The sequence below is a fragment of the Lemur catta genome, chromosome 17 (genome assembly GCF_020740605.2).
Source record: "Lemur catta isolate mLemCat1 chromosome 17, mLemCat1.pri, whole genome shotgun sequence".
Lineage (NCBI taxonomy): Eukaryota > Metazoa > Chordata > Mammalia > Primates > Lemuridae > Lemur > Lemur catta.
This window is the reverse complement of record NC_059144.1, coordinates 33,023,444-33,046,982: the sequence shown is the minus strand read 5'-3', so window position 1 is coordinate 33,046,982 and position 23,539 is coordinate 33,023,444. Positions and strand designations below refer to the sequence as shown.

At 40.0% G+C, this 23,539-nt stretch overlaps 1 protein-coding gene across 1 annotated transcript in view; it reads right to left on the bottom strand.

The window, feature by feature from the left end:
• Window positions 1-23,539, bottom strand: part of LOC123622821 (SLX4 interacting protein) — a 167,413-nt gene that overhangs the window by 36,075 nt on the left and 107,799 nt on the right.

The following is a 23,539-nucleotide window of genomic DNA, read 5'->3' as shown; positions in this document are numbered from 1 at the left end:
TTGTTTTGCTTAAATCATATTTACTAGTAATATAAATACCAAATGAAAAAAATCTAAAATACTAATAATTTTTAAATATCAAACAGAAACTCCATTTTCACAGTAATACACATTGTTAGCATGAAATTAAGAGATACAACCAAAAATCGTGTGCTACCGGATGAGGTATAATAGAAAATACACCCCACCTACTATGAATTATTCTCACACAAGAAGGAATAAAAAAAAAAAATCCAACTATAATGGATATGAACCTCATTAAGCTTGTGGATCTGACTACTAGGTTTACAGAAAATATAGAGACTGGAAGAATAGGCTGACATGACTATGCAGATACAGCTAGCCAAACACAAATGCGGGAAATTCAGAGGGTATATGACATGGTTTCTTCACTAAATAAATAGGAAAAAAAATAGGTATGCGGGTTCCTAGGGGTTAAAAGAGAAGTTCACCTACAGTAAAGAGAATCACCCAAATGCAATGAATGTATGGACAAACCCTGTTCGGACCCTGATTTGAACAATCCAACTCTCAAAGAACTGAAGAAACCTTCAGAAAAATCTAAGATGGACTTGATATTCAATGACATTAGGAATTTTTTTGTCTTTAATAGCGCTCTGATCATTAAAAAACTTCACTTTTAGAGCTATATATACTGCAGCATTTATATATAAAATTACATCATGTCTAGGATTTACTTTAAAATAATATGGAAGGGAAGGAAAAGTAGATGAATAAATAACATTGATCATATGTTATTTAAAAATGTGATGCTGGTGACAGATAAGTGGGAGTTCATTATATGATTCTATTTTTGTATTATTTGAAATTCCTGATAGCAACTTAAAAAAATAAAAGTGAAGATTCTTTTGAAGATGACTGTTTTTCAAAAGAAACACCATCATCTGATGAAAATATTCAAGAACCTTAAAGACGATGCATTTTTCTTCTAAATATTTGTGTTAACACAGTCCCTCTTCTAAAGTCTCAGAACATAAATCATGATTAAGTCTTGCTTTTATAGGTAATTTACTAACTCCGAAAATAACATTTTATAAGGAATGCAAGTATATTGCTTATTATGTTATAAATTGTAATATAACCTTTAGAATAATTTTTCTAAGTAGGTAACAACAATTCAAAGGAAATCTAAGCAAAAATGATGTAATACGAGATTGTAAAGCTCTCATCTTCCTTAAGCTTCAGGTAAGCACACTGTTGTAGAATAAGAACAATAACTTTACCTTGAGATTCTTTAACTACTAATGGCCTAAACTAAAGATAGGGATTATAGATAGAGATATAGGTAAAATTGTAAATATAGGTACATACATTTTGTACTCAAGCCACATTACCAACCTGTTAGGCATCAAATAAAGAATGCACCATCGTTTAAACATATAGCCTTTAGTAAAAAAGGCACAGAGCTGAATCTGGAAAATCCAGCAGACTGAGATAAAGAAAACTTCCCTGCTAAAAACATAGAATCTGGCTAAAAGAAAAAAACAGCTTAAATACGTAGCTAAGCTCAAAAGAAATGGAAACATCAAGGAAATACCAGGAACAGGAGGGAATTTAAAATACGAGTTGGAAGCTGGATGTCATGGCTCATGCCTGTAATCCCAGCACTTTGGGAAGCCAAGGTGGGAAGATCACTTGAGGCCAACAGTTCAAGACCAGCCTGAGCCACATACATTGATCTCGTCTCTACAGAAAATAAAAAAAAGTTAGCCAGGAATGGTGGGCATATGCCTGTAGTCCTAGCTACTGGGGAGGCTGAGACAGCAGGATGGCTTGAGCCCAGGAACTGGAGTACAGTGAGCTATGATGGCACCACTGCACTCCAGCCTGGGCAATGGAGCACGACCATCTTTATGAAAAAAAATTAAAAAGTAAGAGTAGGAAACCAATGGGCTGATGCTCTTAACGCCCGCACCCTGCCTGTATCCTGCCACCACCTCTTCGGGATTCTGGTTCCACCCACCACCAGGAATACACACAACTCTGTCGTTCCAGAAAACCTTGCTCTCCCCCTGACTTGCCTGTTTTTTGTTCTGTTGCACACTGAGAATTCACCACCTCACAAGGCCCCATAAAGGCCCACCATAACTTTTCATCATGCCACATCTCCCAGCTTCCTGAAGATCCATCTCCCAGAATCATTTTCTTCACTGTCCTTCCACTGTTACCACCTTCCCAATGCAGCTATTTTCAAGGTACCCGTCAGCTCTCAGTCACACCACTGAAACTGAAGGTGTTTCTGGTCACAGCGGATTTCTCTCTTCCTTTGTTTCACTAGAAAGTCTGCATGACATGGGGTCTTTCCACTTGGCATTTGCAAATACTTGACATTTTATAGTGCTTTGGGCACTTATAGTGCTCTCTGAAAGGAGCTCCTGGAGAAAGCCGTGAGTTGCAAAGCAACGTCTGCACAAGCAAGGGCATGAATGCACCATGTTTCCCTCTAGTGGGGCACACTCTTCCCCTCCCCCTCTTCCCTTCCTGGCTTGTGTGTCTTGATGGTTTACTAGCTTTGTCTTCATCTTTTCTCTTCTCAGTGGCAGATGTCTCCCACCAACTCTCTCACCTCTAACTTTCTGTAGGAAGCTAAATCTCACTTCTTTTTCAGGGTTTCTTCCACACCAGCCCTGACCCCCACCCTCCTGCCATCAGCTCCCCCTCTCTCAGTCTTGCCCTGCACCTACCCATGCTAAAGCTCCCCCAGGCCTGCTCTTCTCCCTCCCACCTGCACCTGCCTCGGACACACTTCCACTCTGCGTATTTCCAGCATTAAAACTTCCTCCCCATGAATTGAAGCAAGTCTCCCGTTTTCTCAGCTCTCTCCTCAAAACACACCTTTTCTAGAAAAAAACTTCTCTGGGCTCAGGAAAAAAAAAAAAAAAAAGAGTCCTTAGGTATGGCAGTAAGGCCAATGTTGTTGAAGAAGTTTGGGCCGCACATCTTTGGGAATTATGCCAGTTGGTTATATCACATATCACATGCACAGAGAGCCGTTACTGAGGGAGCAGGCTCGCAGCAAATAGGACATGTTCCTGTATGTGTGAGGCATTCCACTAAGTAGGGATTTTGCTCTTTCTGACCCTGAAAAATGATCTCAGTATCTCAGTAGAGGAGTTCTAGGAACCAGTGTGAACTCGGAAGTGGTTACATTGTTTTCAATCCGTCAAAAATCAAGTACCCTTCTAATAGCAGTCATCAAACTAGAGGCATCCAACTCATGTTATTTGCACACCTACTAACTACAAGTACTATGTCGTGAAGCCCTGGGGGTGCCAAGAAAGATACTCTGCTCCTGAGGGACTCCACTGTGGTCAGAGGGAGAGACAGAGGAGCTCAAGGTCGGACGGTTACTTTGCAAGTGCTGTAACAAAGGCATTCATAGGGAACTGTGGCTGCCAAGAAAGGGCATGTCTAATTAAGCAAAGGAGAATAGCAAACCAAACTGGGAGGAGGGAGATCCCCAAGGAAGGGAAACATCCAAGCAGAGGCTTGAAGCATCAAGAGGATGCTGCCAGGACTGAGAAAGGGAGAGCGCTGCATTCCTGGTTTGTGCAAAACCTCAGACAAGTCCAGTTGGCTCCTGGGAACCCTGGTAGGGTGGATTGAGGTCTAGAGTTCAGAGTACATAGAATAATAAGAAACAATGTGGGATGAGCCTGGAGGGGTGAGCGAGGGAGGGTGGTCTTTAACCTGGAGTCAACTTTAGAACCTACAGGTTTTTAAATGAAAGTTAGTGCCCCTGGTCATACCTGGCAAATACCAATAACTCACTCTGGCTTTTCTGCATATGCAGACCTTGACCATACTGAGGTTCAACTTTTCTCTTCATTGAGTTGGTTAAAATGGAACAATCAGACTTAACAAATTTGTGAAAGGGGTTAATTTCATCTAAAACCCTAGAAAAAACCTTTGGCAGAATCAATAGTACTTTATTAATTCATTAAAACTCAGGTGTTTATAACAATTTAAAGTTAGGTTTACACTGACTAGATTAAAACAGACTGTTGATCCCAACCAGTAAATGCCAGCTTTGACTCTGCTGGGAAGAAAAAATAAATAGTTCTATTAAAAAAAATGGGAAGACAATTTCAAATTTACCACAAAGCTACAATGATCAAGACAGTATGGTACTGGCATAAGGACAGACATGCAGAAATATTAATAGAATTGATAGTCCAGAAATAAACACATTTACTGTCAACTGATTTTCAACAAAAGTGCCAAAAAAATTAAATGCGAATAGGATAGCCTTTTCAACAAATAGTACTGGGACAACTAGATTATGTTGGACCTCTACCTCATGCCATACACAAAATTAACTCAAAATGGTTCAAAGACCTAAATGTGAGAGCTAAAATTACAGAACTCTTAGGAAAAAACATAGATGTATACCTTCAAAACCCCGGATTAGGCAATGATTTCTTGAATCTAACACCAAAAACACAGCAAATAGATACACTCGACATCATCAAAATTAAAAACTTTTGTGTTTCAAAGGACACCATCAACAAAAGAAAAGACAATCCACAAAAGAGGGAAAAGATTTTGTAAATCATATATCTGATAAGGGACTTGTAGCTAGAATATGTAAAGACTCCCACAACTCAATAACAGAAATGGCCAATAAGTATTTGAGTTGATGGTAAACATCATTAGCCGTAACGGAAATGGAAATCAAAACCACAATGAGATACCATTCATACTCACTAGGATGATTACAATCAAAAAGACACACAAGTGTTTGTGAGGATGTAGAGAAAGCGGCACTTCTGGTAGGAAAATAAAATAATGCAGCCACTTGGAAAACAGCCTGGAAGTTCCTCAATATGTTAAACATAGAGGTACAAAATGACCCAGAAATTCCATTCTTAGGTATATACCCCCAAGAAATGAAAACGTGAGTCCACTCAAAAACCTTTACCTAAATATTTATAGTAGCATTATTCATAATAGCCAAAATGTGTTAACTCCTATATCCATCAACTGATGAACAAAATGTGGTATATCTATACAACGGAACATTATTTGGCAATGAAAAGAAAAGTACTACTGATACATGTTATAACATGGATGAACCTTGAAAACATTGTGCTAAGGGAAAGAAACCAATTACAGAAAACCACATAGTGTATGATTCCACTTATATAAAATGTTGAGCATAGGCAACCCATAGAGACAGAAAGCAAACTGGCAGTTACCTAGGGCTTGGGGTGGGTAGGGGTATTAGGGGAAAATGGAGAGTAACTGCTAATGGGCACAAGATTTCTTTTTGGAGTGATGAAAACATTCTAAAATAGATTCTGGTGATGGTTGCACAACTCTGAATATATAAAAACCATTGAATTGTATACTTTAAATGGATGAATTGTATGTGAATTACAGCTCAATAAAGCTGTTATTTAGAAATAAAAAAAGAATGGAGAAAAATATTCTTCAGCTAAAAGGATTGATGGGAATTGTCAGTGTTCCTGTGCTCCTTATTCTGAAATTTCTTAAGTGAATGGTCAGGAAAAACGATGCTTTCCTCTGAGAATGCCTGAGATTTTAAAAATGGGGTGTAAGATCAGCTGATCACACTGGTAAACTACACAAGGCTGGTAAACTACAAACGTTCCCCATCACCTTACCAGATTCATCAAATGAATCCATGAGCATTTGACGTGTGGATTTTATAATTTCCCAATGATAAGCCTCCTGGCCCTCAAGTTACCCTAATTAAATTGGTGTCTTTTACTCCATTAGAATACTGTATAGTATTATAGGCACCCTAAATTTATTCAGCCTAATTTTTACTTTTCTACAGGTTAGAGAAGAAAAGATTGAATAAGCTAAATATGGGGGAGGGAGTATGAAAAAGCTTCCTCACAAGGGGACTATTTATAAACTGTACAGTTTTGTTATTAAAATGTTAGTATTCTACTAAAGTAAGGGTAAACTTACGAAAGCAAGGGTAAACTTACACAATACAAAAATCATACAGTCTTGTAAAAGTTCACATTACCTTGAGGGGAAAGCAAGAAGCTGTTTTATTTTCAAATACATCTAAGGAAGAAAGATTTGCAAAATGTTTCAAAAATGTTTTCTATTTAAGAGAAGCCTTTACAAGTCATTCTTGTAAATAATGAGAACTTCTTTTCCCCCAGGGGAATACTTTCTACTTCAGTGTTTCTAAGAATATACAGGGTTAAAACCATGTAAAATAGATTTTCTCACAGTTGGAGGGGAACAAAACACCACAAATAGGAAACCAGACAGCTAGGGGGGTCAAAACACTACACTTCCAGGTCAGACTTCTGGTTGCAATTAAGTAAAACTGCAAGTATTTGTAAGGAAATCATATTTTTGGTGTCTCCTTTCAGGTCTTTTAACTTTTATTTTCTTTAGCAGCAACTTATGGATATAAACATATCTATATATTCATTAAATATACACAGAATCACAAATATGCACATTTACTTGGACACATACTCTATGACCCCAAAATTGCAATTTGATCTTGGCCTAAAACTTAAAACTAGCATCTTGTCCAGGCATTCATTTTTTATGCCTGAGATCATGGGGCAATAGTTTTATTTTTGCTTAATGTAGACATGGGTAATTTTCAAACATTTCACAAAAATATTAATAGATTAATCCAAGTTTCCAATGAGGTTACATGGTTCATGATCAAATAATTAAAATAAATTTGAGTCTCATTGGAATTTAGGTTTTAAGTAATGACAACATTGTGGTGGAACAGCAAAAATAAACAAGCTACACAATTAAGTGTACATGAACAGTTATTAAATATGCCTCTTCCCAACTCCCTAGGAATAGCCCAGGGACTCTTAATGCTTCATGAATACACACTTCACTCAGAAATCTGTGGCAAATTCCATTTAGATACAGTATAAATGTCTACTGTACCGGAGGGAGTAGATCTCCCTGCCCAGTTTATAGAAGTTAATAGTGAATATAAAGTTATTTTGATTATAAGCACTTGAAGTGGTTAACCAAAAATATTGAGTAACTACAAAATACAATTTAGATTCTCCACTTTTATTCTAAATAATTGGAATAATTAAGGTGCCATGTTAGGGAATTTGAAAATGAAAGCTCTCTGGTTTTTAATCATCATTTGGGTTGGAATCACCCAAATTCCCGAGATATTTAGTTAGCAAATCTCAGTCCCAAAGCGTTAAACCTCAGTGTATTATTCTATGCCAGGGCCTCTTCACTCATCCCTTAGACCCTTCAAAATCAAAGGCTTCTTACTGATTTAATCTGCTAGATAACTATTATCTATTTTCTCTTTCAAGTTTCCTTACGGGTATTAATATTAGGGATGCAAAATTCAGTTACTAGGAATTTAAAAATTTGACATTACAATGGAAGGTCCTGGCCAAAGGAAAAAAAAAAAATGGAAGGAAAGAGACAAGCTGGTGAACACTATAGGCACTTCCTAGATATTGGAAGGCTATGACTGTGGTGTAATAGACATGAGACTCCTGAGAAACAAACAGCACTTGCCAAGGTAAACAGTTCCCACTATACCTGGTCATCCCACATATTAAAAACATAGATGCCACTCCTATGAGAAAAGACCCTGCTATATGGCGGGAAGGGAGGGAGACAGAGAGCTTTCCCCATTATTAATAGTTAATATCTGTCAAACCCAGGAGAAGTTTCTGCCTTCTAAGACTTCACCTGGGATGTGCCAAAACAAAGTGCAGCCTTGTAGTGAGTCTATCTCCTTGAGCCCCCCACTGCTCACCCCAACATACACACACACACGTACGTGCTATGTGGCAGCTAAACCATTGGAGGCTATAAAGCCAGTACCCAGGATACTATGTTCCCAACATGCTGGGGGTAAACGGCAATTTTCACTGGGTGAGGACTATTCTCCTCTGCTGGGTAAAACAGGAGAACTACAGAACTTCTATCCAGTTGTCACCATAAAATATTGTGACAAAACAGATCACCAAAAGAAAGTTTTTTTGTTGTTGTTTTTTTTTTAATCTCACCTCTATATCCATTTAAGGGCAGGTGATTTTCTCTCTCATTACTTCTCCTCCCACTGCTGGCAGGGCAGGAGTGCCAACCGGTTCCACCTGACCCCCAGAGGGGACTGGTCTAGTAATAAGTCATCAGTTGGTGGAGTTGTTGTGGACTTTCCAAGATATGCAGAAATTTGGGAGCACAAAGTCTGGCTGTAAATATGAATAAGCCCAAGTAGACTTAAAAAGTAACACTGGAGTCGCGTCACCATAAAAGCTGCAACAGAGCTGGCACTGCAATTTGAAACAAAGCAAAGGCAACAGACTTTGCTGTACGAGGGAGAGTTTGTCGTCTTTCTGAAGTGCGGGGTAGTGGGTTCAGGGAGAAGGGGGCAGGTGGGACAGAAGGATGCAGTAGCTCAGAGCAGGACAATAGGATCGTTCTAACAAGGTTTATGCGAACATCGAAAAGGTCCTCTGGTTCAAAGTGAAGTTTGACAACCTCCTTCATGTGGTGAAAAGAATCCTAACCTTTTCTGAAGTCTTGTACATCAGACTTTGTTTTTTGTATTTTAATTTCTAGTAAAATTAAAAGTGGTCAAAGGATCAATCATTGCATCTCTGGCAATGCCCATAACAGGTGAGTTTTGAGATTTGGTTTTCTGTTCATTTATTGCAATAAATGGTTAGAGAAGTCTCCTCAAGTGTTTGAGAAAGCAAAGCATCTCGTATTGTCATTGCTGCTTTAGCGCACTTTCGGTAAAAAGTACAAAACTTCCAGTTTTGCAAATTGCCTATTCCTGGAGAAATAATCTTTGCTGAAATCGCGGCACAGTCACCAGTGGACTTACAGGCACTTTGCTTTCTCATCATTGCCCTTTGAAACTTTCCATGTGTGGATGAAAGCCCATAAAATGTTTTGAGTTACGTTATGGGAAGAAACGTAAATAATAACCAAAGCTATTTAAACACGTGTAAAAAGAAAACACATGTTTCCACGGTGCTCTCTGACAGATCCAGGGAAATCCATTTCTATTTGTAAAGGGCTGTGAATAGAAAAAAACAATATCAACATCGAGAATATTTAACAGAACAGCAGATAACTGAAGACGTGCTGGGCTATTTGACTGTAAAACTGCACAAGGGACTATTTCTTCCTCTTTGGTCTTCCATGTCTGACTGTGGAAGTCAGAGAACCCCCAGGCTCAGTATGTCCGTGACCTCAGTACAGTGCCATCCTTACCGAGAGTGTGCACAATGGAACGAGCGCTGATGCGCCATTGTGACAGCTGACTCACATGAACAGTGCCCGCTAGAAATAGTATTATTTGCCAAGGGCCTGCGTTTATTCAGGGTTAACCGTTGTTGGAGGCACAGTACTTTTTATTGTCATCGTTTACCTGTAAGAAAACATGAAGCGTATAGATGGCGTTCTAGAGCAAGTTTTCAGTGCCTTCTTCTGAAAACGCGTGAAGGTTTATATGGAGGAAGGGTTGGGTTCAGAGGGGAAAAGCTATTTTACTTCTCAAATCTATTTTAGATAGGAAATGGCCCTGTTTGCAATGGGCTGCGAAAATAAATACAAGATAAAACACCACATATGCAGATCTGCATTCACGGGGACACCGGGGAGAAGGGCTCACAATCAAGCCTGTGTGCGAGGAGGAAGCTTTCTTTGGCACGTACCACGCGTGGGGCGTTGGGGAAAGGAGGGGAACGTTTCTCAGACACAGGGAAGAATAGGAAAAACTTGCTTGTTTTGGCGCCTCGTCTTTCTCTTTTTCTCCTCGCATTATGTGAACACCCACTGGTTTCCTAACACGGTGGTAACGTGCCCCACCACAGGATGCTGCTTGGGAGGTGGGTGTCGACGGAGAGAGAGGAAGCCTTGGGAACCCAGCCTCGAACATTCACATGAGATACCTCGGATGCCACAGAAAGCAGAGGGCTCGGCATTTGGGCCAGAGATTTAAGCTAAGATTTTAAAGGAGCATTCAATAAGGAGCATTCAGTTTAGAAGAATTAGCCACAGAGAAAGCCACCGCAGACAGAAACCACAGTACCCAGGAAAATTTAATTTATTTTATGGCATTTTCCAAAGGACTGGGTTTCTTAGATGTTAAGCATAAGAAAAGATTTATACAGAATAGAATAATAGGCAGTAAAACAGAATTTATTATTCCTGTTCCACAAATGCAGAAATGTAGTGAACCCTATTTAGACAATGCACTGAGGCAAGTGCATAGAGCTGGAAGATGAGCTCTGTTTTGGAGTCTATTTCTCCCTTTCCATCTTGTGATCAGAGAACGGGAGATACAAAATTTAAACCAAAATATCCACATGGTAGTTCAAGCAGAATACTGTTGCTAGTTAAAGACAGCTATGTCTCATGGTTAGAGGAAAATTTTATTAACACACACACATACCCCTCTCCTTAATAGGGATACTCAAGTAGTGAGGATAAGCCAGACATCAGACAGCCGTTTCCATGTTGCCTCTGACACTTAGTAGTTATATACTCTTTGGACAAGTTACTTGAAGTCCAAGAAGTCTGGTCCTCATCTTTAGAAAAAGGGTTGAGAATGCTGACTAGGAAGGACTGTCCCAAGGATCCGCCATGGGCATGGAGGATTGGTTTAAATTTTTTGCCAACTCAGTGCTGTGCTGGCACCTAGCAGGCTGACACTTAGTAATGACTGGTAGAGGAAGTAATGCTAAAGGACACCAAGGTTGGGGTGGGGCTGCAGGGAAGGTATTTTCCGTCCCTAGCTGCGGGAGAGTCAGATGTTGCAGCCTAATCTTACACTGGGGTAAGGATGTGGTTGTGACTTTCTGAGAACCAAATGAGAAAAGCTACTTAATATTAGTAACTCACAGACCACTTCCACCTGTGCCTTTTGTGGAAGGGGCAAGAGACTCGGCAATGGAAGCATGCCACAAAGCCTTGGAAGAGCAGCAGTACTAGTTGTGCTCCTGCCTCAATGACGGGCTGTACAGTGGGTACTGAACAGGACAAGACTCCTGCCCTCAGTGAAAATGGAGTCTGGGAGGCAGGGAACCAACGTGTCGCTATTATAGAGGGTGAACCAGGTACGTGGGGAGGAGAAGGGAAGCTCCCTGGGAAAGAAGATACACAGAATCACATTAGGCTCTTCAGAGGAGCCAACACCTGAGCATAGGACTGAAGGACGAGGAGGCCCTCACCCAGAGGAGCAGAAGCAACATATGCAAAGGTCCAAGAGTGAGACAACATCACATTCTGGGGGCTGTGAGTCAGGGAAGAGTGACAAGCCGATAAATGACCACGGGAGCTCCCTGGGCTTGCTGGCCAAGGTCATCTGGGGACAATGACTCCCTGCTCCCTGGGGGAGAGGGGCTCCTCCTGAATTCGGCATCCCACAGGTCCAGCTGCAGGGCTGCCAAAGTATCCAGGAGTTGAGCAGTTGGCTTGTCCAGCATTCTCCTGAACAGCCACTGCTTGGTGCCTGAACCTGGGACTAAAATATTTGCCAACCCCAATCCTATAAGGTCACTTTTATGTTTGCCCAATAAAAAGGGTGATCAGTGGGAGAACTAGGATCCTTCTGCTGGAACGCATCCAATGAGGTACAAGGAGCTATATACCTGGCCAACCCTACCTTGTTACGGGATACAAAGAGAGTAGACGAAGTGCATACATGCCAATCTGTGGGAGAACACCAGCCTATGCCAAATGATTCCCCTGTGTTCTCTGGAACCCTCTGCAAAATGGTGTGAGGCCCAATATGGGAAGGACACTGCTGCCAAGGCTGTTACTGGGTGGGCAGCCACCTTGGGGGTAAGGGACAGCCCCCAGGGAGTAAGAGCTAGTAGCTAGAAGGATTAATGGCCAGAACAGATATGGTGTCTGTAGACCACAAAAGTCCAAGAGCGGATGGGTCACCTGGTGACTGGGTAGCAGGAAATTGGCAGTCAATTAAAGCCCATGTCTTGGCAAGTCACTTGGTCTACTGCTGGGCCATGACCCAGTGGTAAGAACCCTGTCCGAGTGGTCTGACCCACAGACATTTCTGGCTTATTGGTTAATTGATTATATCCATAACTCCAAATAAGATAGAGAGCACACTTAGACCCTACTGAAACTATATGTTATGAGCTGCCTTGTGTCCTCCATAAAATCCATATGTTGAAGTCCTAATTCCAGTACCTCAGAATGTGACTATATTTGAAGCTCATGTCTTTAAAAACATAATTAAGTTACAATGAGGTCATTAGGGTGGGCCCTAATTCAAAGTAACTGTTGTCCTTATAAGAAGAAACAGACATGTACAGAGGGAAAACCATGTGAAGACAAAGGGAGAATGTGGCCATCTACAAGCCAAGGAAAAGAAACCCACCCCATAAACACCTTGATCTCAGACTTCTCGTCTCCAGATTGTGAAAAAATAAATTTCTGTTGGTTAAGCCACCCTGTCTGTGGTATTTTGTTATGGCAGCCATAGCAAACTAATACACTGTATAAAAGAAAAGAAAATTTACATCTGGTGCACAGGGGCCCAATTTGAGCTACCCTGGAGAACAGCCGACAGCCGCTCAGCCAGTCCTCAGATCTGAGTCAACTCATAGACCCATTGTCTCCTTGAATGGAAGGCCAGGCATCTCTCGAGTAAAGACCCTTTAATATCTTTGCAAGTTCATCCTATAAGTCTTTCACTTGGACCTGCAGAGTTTACTACGGTAGCTACATGAGAAAAAAAAAAACAAAAAAAGCAGTACCTAGAACTTTTGAGGATGATTGGACATTCGTTCTGAGATAATTCTTGAAGCTCCTGATTGCTATTGGGACCCACAAGAGGGTGATAAATATGAACAGAATTTGGCCTAAATTAATTTCACAAAGGGCCCAGCACGTCTGTGAAAATCTCCTGTAGTTGTCTTCTCAGTTATTGAGTGTCTAATTGGGACAGATTTACTCTGCAACTGATAGAATCTACACGTGGACTCGGTATCTCATGACATGAGTACTATGATGATAAATAAGGGCCAGGTCAAAGTCTCTGGAATCTTCCCTCTCTACCAAAGCTGTAAACCAAAATCAATATTAATTCCTAGGGAATCAAAGAGATGTTACCATGAAGAACTTGAAATATTCGTGAGTACTTTTTCATATAGTCTTATCTCACTTGCTTCTTTGGCCTAAAAAGACAGATGGGAACTTACAGGATAATGTAGCGTAGATTGATATAAGTTTAATTAGGCAGGGAATCTTTGCCAGAGGTGGTCTCTCAACTGGAGCACTACAGCTCCAAGCATCAGCACTACAGATGTGGCAAAATCTGTTTTTTTCTATCCTAGTGGACACAAAAGCAGGTTTCTATCTACTGGCAGAGGTTGCCATATAGCTCTGCTGTTTTGCCTCGTTGCCCTGTTAACATTTTGCTTCATGATGCTATTCAGTCCACAGGGACCTTCATTATCTCACTATCTTGTAGGATACTGTTCTGGTCTACCACACTGAAGGCATTATGATAGGATTTACTTGGCAGAAGGTGGCCTGTATTCTAGTTGTCATGCTAAGACACAGGCATGTCAGGTGGTGCCAGATAAAACAGTTTCTAAATGTCTAGTGTTCGGGGGCATGTGAAAGAGCTCATCCAAAGGCAAGTCAAGTTCTTTACACCTTGTACCTTACTATTAAGGGAAAAGCACAAACTTCAGTGGGGATGTTTGTGTGTTTCTCTGACCTATATTAGTGACCTGAAAGGGTGACAGCTTGACTGACCAGTTGACTAACAGATAAAAATTTGTGCCTGGTTAATCAAGGCCCTGCCCAATGAGGTGGTACCAGCCAGAAGTAAATGAATGCAATGAGATAACATCGCTAAGCGTGGAAAAAGAAATTCTGTCCAGTGGGCAGACTGTTAAGTGGTATATTTTGGGTCCATCCATGTGGCCTATCAGGAGAGATGGCCTGAGATACAAATATATACTAATTCATTGGCAGCGGTCAGTAGTTTGAAGAAAATGTCAGGAACTCAGAAGGATAGGTGACAAGGACATTTGGGGAAAAGTCAGAGTGTGAGGATATCGGTATCTTACATGAATGTTCTCCAAAAGGCCTTGTCTTAGTCTGTTAGTGCTACTATAATAAAATACCACTAGTTGGGTAATTTGTTAAGAACAGAAATTTATTTTCTCACAGTTCTAGAGGCTGGGAAGTCCAAGATCAAGGCACCAGCAGGTTTGGTGTCAGGGTCTGGTATCTGTTTCCAAGATGGCACCTTGAACACTTAGTCCCCCGGAGGGAAGGAACACTGTATACTCACATAGCAGAAGATGGAAAGGCACAAAGGGGACCAACTCCCTCCATCAAGCTCTTTGATAATAGCATTAATCTATTCATGAGCCCAGAGCCCTCATGACATAAAGGCCTCCTATAAAGCCTCACCTCCCAAAACTGTTGCATTGGAAATTAAGTTTCCAACACATGAATTTGGGGGGACACATTCAGACCAGAGAGGTTGTTGTAATGAGATGGACAAGATGACCTATCCCATGGATGCTGGCCAGTCTCTTTCCTTTGTTGCCAAAGTACCTACTCAAAGGGCTCATGAGCAATGTGGCTATGGTGGCACGGATGAACGTCCTGCTGGGGCTCAACAACATGGACTTAACCTTACCAAGGCTGAGCTATTCCAAGTGCCCAATTTACCAGCTGTGACAATTAATCTGGGCTTCCCCATCAACTCTCATATCGCAGGGAGATAGGCCAGCCGTGGTAGGTGGATTATACACGACCTCTTTCCTCACAGAGGAGGCAATAACTCATCTTCACTAGAATGGATCCTTATTCTGGATTTGATGTATCCTCTATGCCTGTCACATTTCTGCAAGCCACATCATCAGTACACTTCATGAAGGTCTCATTTAACATCACCACCACAGCGATTCTGACCAAGAAACTTATTTTACAGAAAACAAAATAAAATTCAATGGTTTTACCAAGAAATCACACAAGGCTCAAAGGCAGCTGGCCTTACGCAATGGTGGAGAGGCTTATTGAAAATTCAGTTATGACGAAAATTATGAGGCAGGACCTTGTAGAACTAAAGCAAGGGCCCTAAGGGATGAAACCAAGGAGGTAAGTGGGAGGTGACCACCTCAGCAAAGGTTTGTTTTCCATTCCCATGACTCTGCTTCCTTAGTACTCAAAGGAGGATTACAACCCAAAAGGCAATGAATTGGTCTGAAAGTTCAAAGCACCATGTAACTATTTCAGACTTTTTCTGCCACTGGACAAAGCAGCCAAAAGAGGAGTTGAAACGTTGGCTAATGATGAGACACCAGGGGCAGAGGGGCCTATGGATAAAACACAAGGAATGCAATGGGTTCCACCTGGTGAAGCATACCCACTGCTAAAAGTTAATGAAAACTATGGCAACCCCGTCAAGGTGAGACCACTGACAGCTCAAATCTCTTAGGAATAAAGGCAAAGAACCCTGATCAGTTATTAGCTAAGGACACAGGAAATGTAAAACAAACATTAGAGGGAGGAAATATAAACATCAACTACTTATTCCATGGTTACAAAAGTTAGAATGGCCATATTGTCTTCCTTGCTGCATCATGTACATATTAACTATGTTTTTTGGCTTTCTATTTCTCTACTAATTTATTTAAGGTATACTGGCAATAGGTAACTTTATAATTTAGTTGAAAAGTTAACAAATATGGGCTGAGAATGAACTAAAGGGGGTGTAGACATCGTTCAGAAACCCTGGACTTGGAGCTGGGACTTGAGACCCCAGGTCATCTCTGTTGGAGGATATGGTGAGTACACTTCCTCTGTCGTGGGGAAAGTTATGTTGTTAGGCAATAGCTTGTTGTTATGGCTTGGAAGTTCACGGAAGAAGGATGCCAAGAGGAAAATATTAGTGAATATTTGACACTTGTGTTCACCCACCCAAAATTTGACCATCCTGGTTTTTTTTTGTTTTTTGTTTTTGTTTTTTTTTAACTTTCCACATTTTATAAGTCTCACCTTCCCAAGGTAAAAGGCCAATATTCTGCATCCCAAGACTCACTTGCAACTAGGGGACAGCCAGGAGACCTAGTTTTGCCTTGGAGTGGACTCAGGAGAAGCCCAAAGCTGTGGCTACATGCCAAGCAGTCAAGACTCTGCAGGATGGGGCAGAGGCTGGGGCTCAACAAGGCTTCTGATACCTGGTCTTGAGCTTTGCAGATGGCATGTACCAAAGCATCCCCATCCCATGGCTGAGGTTGTCCTGTCTGTGTACCTTCGGAGCGGGGCTCTCTGGGACTCTCAGAGAGCCTGTGAGCTATCTAGTATCTTTAATTTACATTGTTCTCTGGCTGGGGGTGATCACCTTTTTGTTTTCAAAAGGCCACTTTGGCAGCACAGGTGTGGATGAACTTAAACAGGAGTTTGCCAGACAAAGGACAAATTTGTAAACATAAAGGCACAGGGGCATAGAGAATACATGTTTGGGGGAAACAGGAGACAGGGCAGGACATGTAAATTACAGCAATCCTCCACCTTACAAGGAAAAGGAAAGACATAATCATTTATGGAATTTAGAATTTACCACCTAATACCGATACATATTAAGTACCTGCTAAAAGCTAGGAACTGTGTTCCACGCTAGAGCCACCACAGAGAACAAAAGGAGAACCTGTCTTCAGGTGGCTTGCACATTTGTGGAGAGGCAGATGTTAATCAAATGCTGGGAAGGAAAGTTCGGGGCGCTTGTGGGTCAGTGACAAGGGGATCTGTTGACAAGATAAGCTTCCCTGACAAGTGGACTCCAACGAGTGAGCTGAAGACGGCAGACTCCAATATGGACAAAGGCCCCAAGATGAACAGAAGAATGAAGCTTTGAAAGAAAGAAATTAAGTCTGCTTAAGTGAGATGAGCCAAGCCAGGCCGCTGGGGTATAAAAGATATATAAGGTCCTATAGTTATTCTCAAGATGTATAATGGTACTGAGCAACAAGTCAGAAGGCATCATCCAATATAATACTGTTTAAAATGAAAATTATATTTGTTCAAGGCTTTCAGTAACATTAATCTATCTGCCTACTTCTCTCTGCTAGGATGAACACTTCAGATCAAGGATGCCTTCAAGGTGGGGTCCCTCAACTACAGTGTTTTCCCTAAAGTGGTACTGCATTAGCAGGATCTGGTCCACAGCAGTCCAGCCACTGTCCTCTGTATTTCTACCACAAAGAATGCTATGAAATGCAGACTTAAAGTAGAAAAATTAAAAACACAACACTGGCTGGGAGCTGTGGCTCACACTTGTAATCCCAGCCCTTTGGGAGGCTGAGGCGGAGGATTACTTGAGCCCAGGAGTTCAAGATTACAGTGAGCTATGATTGCACCACTACACTCTAGCCTGGGCAGCAGAGCAAGACCCTGTCACTAAACAAACAACCTGATAGAGTAGAAAGAACACAGGGTTAGAAGTCAGAAGAGCTGGGTCTGGGTTCAGGTCTGTCACTTATCACCCAAATACTCCTTCATTCAACAAGTCACTGACAGGGGTGGGAAACCTTTAGCCTTAAGAAAACATGTGGCCTTCCTGGTCCTTAAGTATAGCAATTTGACTGAATCCAAATTTTACATAACAAATCCTTTTATTAAAACGGGTGCAGCAGAGAAAGATGAAACTTTTCTTGCCTCCTTTGGTGCTTAAAAAAGAATCATCTTGAAATCAGAATGGCACAGCTTCCCCATCCCTGCAAATACTTGGGAGGTGGTGAGAGGGGAAGATACTAAATAAACAAGACAGTCTCTGTCCTCAAGAAAATGACCTTTTATTTAGGCAAGCCACTTAATCTTCCAAACTCTCAGCTTCTTCACCTATAAATCAAAGATATTGCCATGCCACTGTGCTACTGGGAAATAGGACAGATATCTCAACCTTGGTGTCCTTCACATTTTGTGTCTGATAATTCCTCAGGGGAGGGGGGATGACGTCTTGTGCATTGTAGGGTGTGCAGTGGCACTGCTGGCCTCTACTCTGGCTAGATGCCAGTACCACCCCACCCCCTACCAGTTACGGCAACCAAAACTCTCTGTATAGATTACCAAATGTCCCCTGGGATAAACTGTTCCCATTTGAGAACCTCTGAAATAGGGTGACATATGAAAACATTTTGAAAAGCATAAAGCCCCAAATCAATTTAAGTCAGTGTTAATATAAATCCATTTGTAAGACTACCTGTCCATAAAAAAAAATCCTCTGGCCCTCTCAGGGCTCACAGCCATCACCACTGGTACACACACACACACACACACACACACATACACACCACACCTAGGGTCCCAAGGGCCTGCCACTGCCACCACAAGCACCCATGTGGGCTGCTCAGGAGCCCAAGGACTGGCCTGCTTGGGGCCCACCAATACCACCACTGGTAATTTCACTCACTCCAGCAGCAGAGCTATCACATATCTACCCAGAAGCCTGAGGATAGGCCCACGCAGAGCCCACTGCCACCATCATCAGTGCCCATGCATGTCTTCTAGGGGCCTGAGGTCTGGCCCACCCAGCATTGCCAATCCCCAGAAAAGCTTTGCCACAGTTTCCATAAACAACTGCAGCCTAAGCCACTGAGGAAACTCGCAGACATCACTGATGTTGATTACAGTTGAAGAAATCAGACGAAGAATACACTACTGTACCCATCCAGAACCATAGCCAAAGCACCCTACCCAATTGACACTATAGATACATCTACAAAAAAATGAAAGCTACTTCATACAATAGGAAAAAAATCAACCATTAACCAGTTGTGCAGATATAAATGTAGGGACACATGAAACTTGAAAAACCAAAGAAATGTGACACCTCCAAAGGTTAAACTAAATAATTCTCCAGTAACAGACCCCCCCCAACAGAAATATCTGAAATACATGAAAAGGAATTCAAAATAATTATCATAAACTCAGCGAGATATAAGAGAACACACATAGACAATACAAATTTAGAAAAACAATTCATAATCAGAATGAGAAATTTGACAGAGATTATACATCATAAAAAGGAACCAAATCAATATCCTGGAACTAAAGAATTCAATGAATAAAAAAAAAATACAACAGAGAGCTTCAACAATAGACTAGATCATAGAGAAGAAAAAATTTCTGAACTTGAAGGCAGGTCTTTTGAAATAACCCAGTCGGGGAGGGGGAGGTGGGGGGGGTGGGAAGAATGAAAAAGAATGAAGAAAGCCTACATGACGTATAATATATCATTAAGTAAACAAATATTTGCACTTTGGAGTTCCAGAAGAAGAAATGGGGAAAGGCATAGAAACTCTATTTAATAAAATAATAGCTGAAAACTTCCCATGTCTTAGGAGAGAAATAAACATTCAGACACAAGAAGCTTAAAGTTCCTCAAATACATTCAACCTAAAAAGGTCACCTCTGAGGCACATTATAGTCAAACTGTTAAAAGTTAAAGACTTCTACTAAACTTTTACTAAAGTAAAAGTTAAAGACAAAGAAAGAATTCTAAAAACAGCAAGAGGAAAGAGTCAAGTGCATAAAAGGATATTTGCATCAAACTAACAGATTTCTCAGCAGAAACCATACAGGCCAGGAGAGAATGGGTTGATATATTCAAAGTGCTGAAAGAAAAACAAACAAAAAAATGTGTCAGACAATAATACTATACCTAGCAGAACCATCCCTCAGAACAATAGAATAAAGTCTTTCCGAGACAAGCAAAAATTGAAGGAATTCATAACCATTAGACCAGCCCTACAAAAAATGCTTAAGAGAAGAGGCCTACATCTGGAAGAATAAGGACAATATCTACCACACACAAAAGTATAAAACTCACTGGCAGAACAGATTCACAAATGGGAAAAAGAAGAGAATCAAATGTTATCCTGAGAGAAAACCACCACATTCCAAAGACAAAACAAAAGAATAAACAAAGGATATACAAAATAAACAGAAAACAATTAACAAAGTGACAGGAGTTAAGTCCTCACGTATCAATAATCTTGAATGTAAATGGTTTAAAATTTCCAATTAAATGATATAAACTGGATTAAAAAAGGACCCAACTGAAAAGATATCCCATGCAGGCTGGGTGTGGTAGCTCATGCCTATAATCCTAGCTCTCTGGGAGGCTGACACAGGATGATAGCTTGAGCTCAGGAGTTCAACATCAGCCTGAACAGTGAGACCCCATCTCTACTAAAAAGAAAAAGGAAAAAAAAAAAAAAAAATATCCCATGCAAACAAAAACCAAGAGTATGCAGGGCTAGCCATACTTAGACAAAATAGACTTTAAGTCAAAAAACATAAGAAGGGACAAAAAGGTCATTGTCGAATGCTAACAGGATCAATTCAGCAATAGGATATAACAATTGTAAATATATATGCACCCACACTGGAGCACCCAGATATATAAAGCAAAAGTTATTAGAGCTAAAGAGAGAGAGAGAGAGAGAGAGAGAGAGAGAGAGAGAGAGAGAGCTTTCAATACAATAATAGTTGGGGACTTCAACACACCACTTTCAGCTTTGGACAGATCATCTAGACAAAAAATTAACAAAGAAACATTGGACTTAAACTGTACTATAGACCAAATAGATCTAACAGACATTTACAGAACATTTCATTCAACAGATGCAGAATATACATTTTCTCATCAATACATTTAACATTTTACAGGATGGACCATATGTTAGGAAACAAGTCTCAACATATTTTTAAAAATTAAATTTCTATCAGTTATCTTCTCAGACCAAAATGGAATAAAACTAGAAACCAATAAGAGAAACTTTGAAAACTGTACAGATATATGGAAATTAAACAACATGCTCCTAAACTATCATTGGGTCAATGAAGAAATTAATAAAAAAAAAAATTCTGGAAACAAAAGCACAACATTCCAAAACTTATGGGAAACAGAAAAAAGTGGTATTAAGAGAGAAGCTTATAGGAAAAACACCTACATCAAAAAAGGAGAAAGATTTCAAATAAACAACCTAACAATGCACCTGAAAGAACTATAAAAGAACAAATAAAACCCAAAATTAGTAGAAGGAAAGAAATAACAAAGGTCAGAGAAGAAATAAACAAAATAGAGTAAAAAAAAAAAAATACAAAAGATCAACAAATGAAAGGTACTTTTTAAAAAAAGGACAAAGTCAATAAACCATGAGGAAAACCAAGGAAAAAAGAGAGAAGACCCAAGTAAATAAAACCAGAAACAAACAAGGAGACATTACAACTGATACCACAGAAATATAAAGGATCATTAGAGGCTATTATGAACAAATGTACACCAACAAATTGGAAAACCTAGAGGAAAGGGATAAATTCCTAGTCACATATAAACTACAAGGATTTAACCAGGAAAAGAAATGAAAAGCCAAACCAACAGCACATTGTGAGACTGAAACAGTAATAAAAAGTCTCCAAAAAACACCGGACAAGAGCTAGATAGCTCTACTGCTGAATTCTACCAAAGTTTTAAAGAAGAACTAACACTAATTCTTCTCAAACTATTCCAATAGATTGAAGAGGGAATTCTTTTTAATTCATTCTATGAGGCCCGCATTACCCTGATACCTAAGCCATTAAGTACACACACAAAAAAGAAAACTACAGGCCAATATCCTTGATAAACATAATTGCAAAAATCCAACAAAATATTAGCAAACCAAATCCAACAACATATCAAAAAAATTATATACCATCCACTGAGTGTGTACGGAGGAAAAAGAAAATTTTGAAAAAGGAAAAAAAAAAATCCACCATGATCAAGTGGGATTTATTCCAGGTATGCAAGGATGGCTCAACATATGCAAATCAATAGAAGTGACATATCACATCAACACAATGAAGGCCATATATAACAAACCCATAGCTAACATCATACTGAATACAGAAAACCTGAAAAAGAACTAGAACAAGACAAGGTGCCCACTTTTACCACTCCCATTCAGCATAGTACTGTCAGTCCTAGCCAGACCAATTAGGTAAGAGAAAGAAATAAAGGATATCCAAATTGTAAAAGAATGAGTAAAATAGTCCTTCTTTGCACAAGACACAATCTTATATATAGAAAAACCTAAAGACTCCACCAGAAAACTGTTAGAACCGATAAATGAATTCAGTAAAGATACTGGATATAAAAATCAACATACCAAAATCAGCAGTGTTTCTATACACCAATAACTGGCTGAAAAAGAAATCAAGAAATTAATCCTATTAATAATAGCTACAAAACAGAAAACACCCAGGTATGTATTTAACACAGGAGGTGAAAGAGCTCTGCAATGAAAACTACAAAACACTCGTGAAAAAAACTGGAGACCACAAGAAAATTAAAAGACATCCTATACTCATGAAATGAAGGAAATTTAAAAAATTAATATTGTTAAAATGACCACACTACCCAAAGCAATCTATATAGTCAATGCAATCCCTACTGAATATCATTGACATTCTTCACAGAAATAGAAGTATACTACAAAGCTATAGTACCCAAAACAGCATGATATTGTTATGAAACAGACACACAGACCAACAGAACAGAATAGAGAATCCAGAAATAAGTTTACATATTTACAGCCAACTGAATTTGGCAAAGGTGCCAAGAACACATGTTAGGGAAAAGACACCCTCTTTAATAAATCCTGCTGGAAAAACTGACTATCCATATGCAGAAGAATGAAACTAGACCCCTATCTCTCAGAACATACAAAAATCAGCTCAAAATGGATTGAAGACTTAAACATGAGACCTGAAACTATAAAACTAGTAGAAGAAAACACAGGGGAAATGCTTCATGACATGGGTTTGGGCAAAGATTTTACAGGTAAGACTTCACAGGCACAGGGCAATAAAAACTAAAATAGAAAAATGGGACTATATCAAACTAAAAAGCTTCTGGACAGCAAAGGAAACAATCAACAGAATAAAGAGACAACCCGTACAATGCCAAATATTTGCAAACTATTCATCTGACAAGGTACTAATATTCAGAATACATAAGGAACTCAAACAATCAAGCAGCCAAAAAAAATTTGATTAAAAAATAGGCAAAGGACAGGTGTGATGCTCCCTGTCTGCGGGATGGGCACACTTGTAGCTCTGACTCACACGGTGCAAAGGCAATTTATATAACCAACGTCTTTGTAGCCCTGTAATACTATGAAATAAAAAATAATAATTAGAAAATAAAAAAATATGGGCGAAGGATCTGAATAGACACTTCTCAAAAGATGACATACATATAGCCAACAAATGTATGAATAAATGCTTAACATTACTGATCATGCAAATCAAAAGCCCAATGAGATATCATTTCACCCCAGTTAGAATAGCTATAACCAAAAGGACAAAAAATAATAAATGCTGGTGGGGATATGGAGAAAAGGGAACTCTTACACACTGTCGGTGGGAACATAAAGTAGTACAGCCATTGTGGACACAGTGTGGAGGTTTCCTAAGAAATCTGCTGGGATTACGATCCAGCATTCCCACAAACTGAGTTCATATAAGTAGA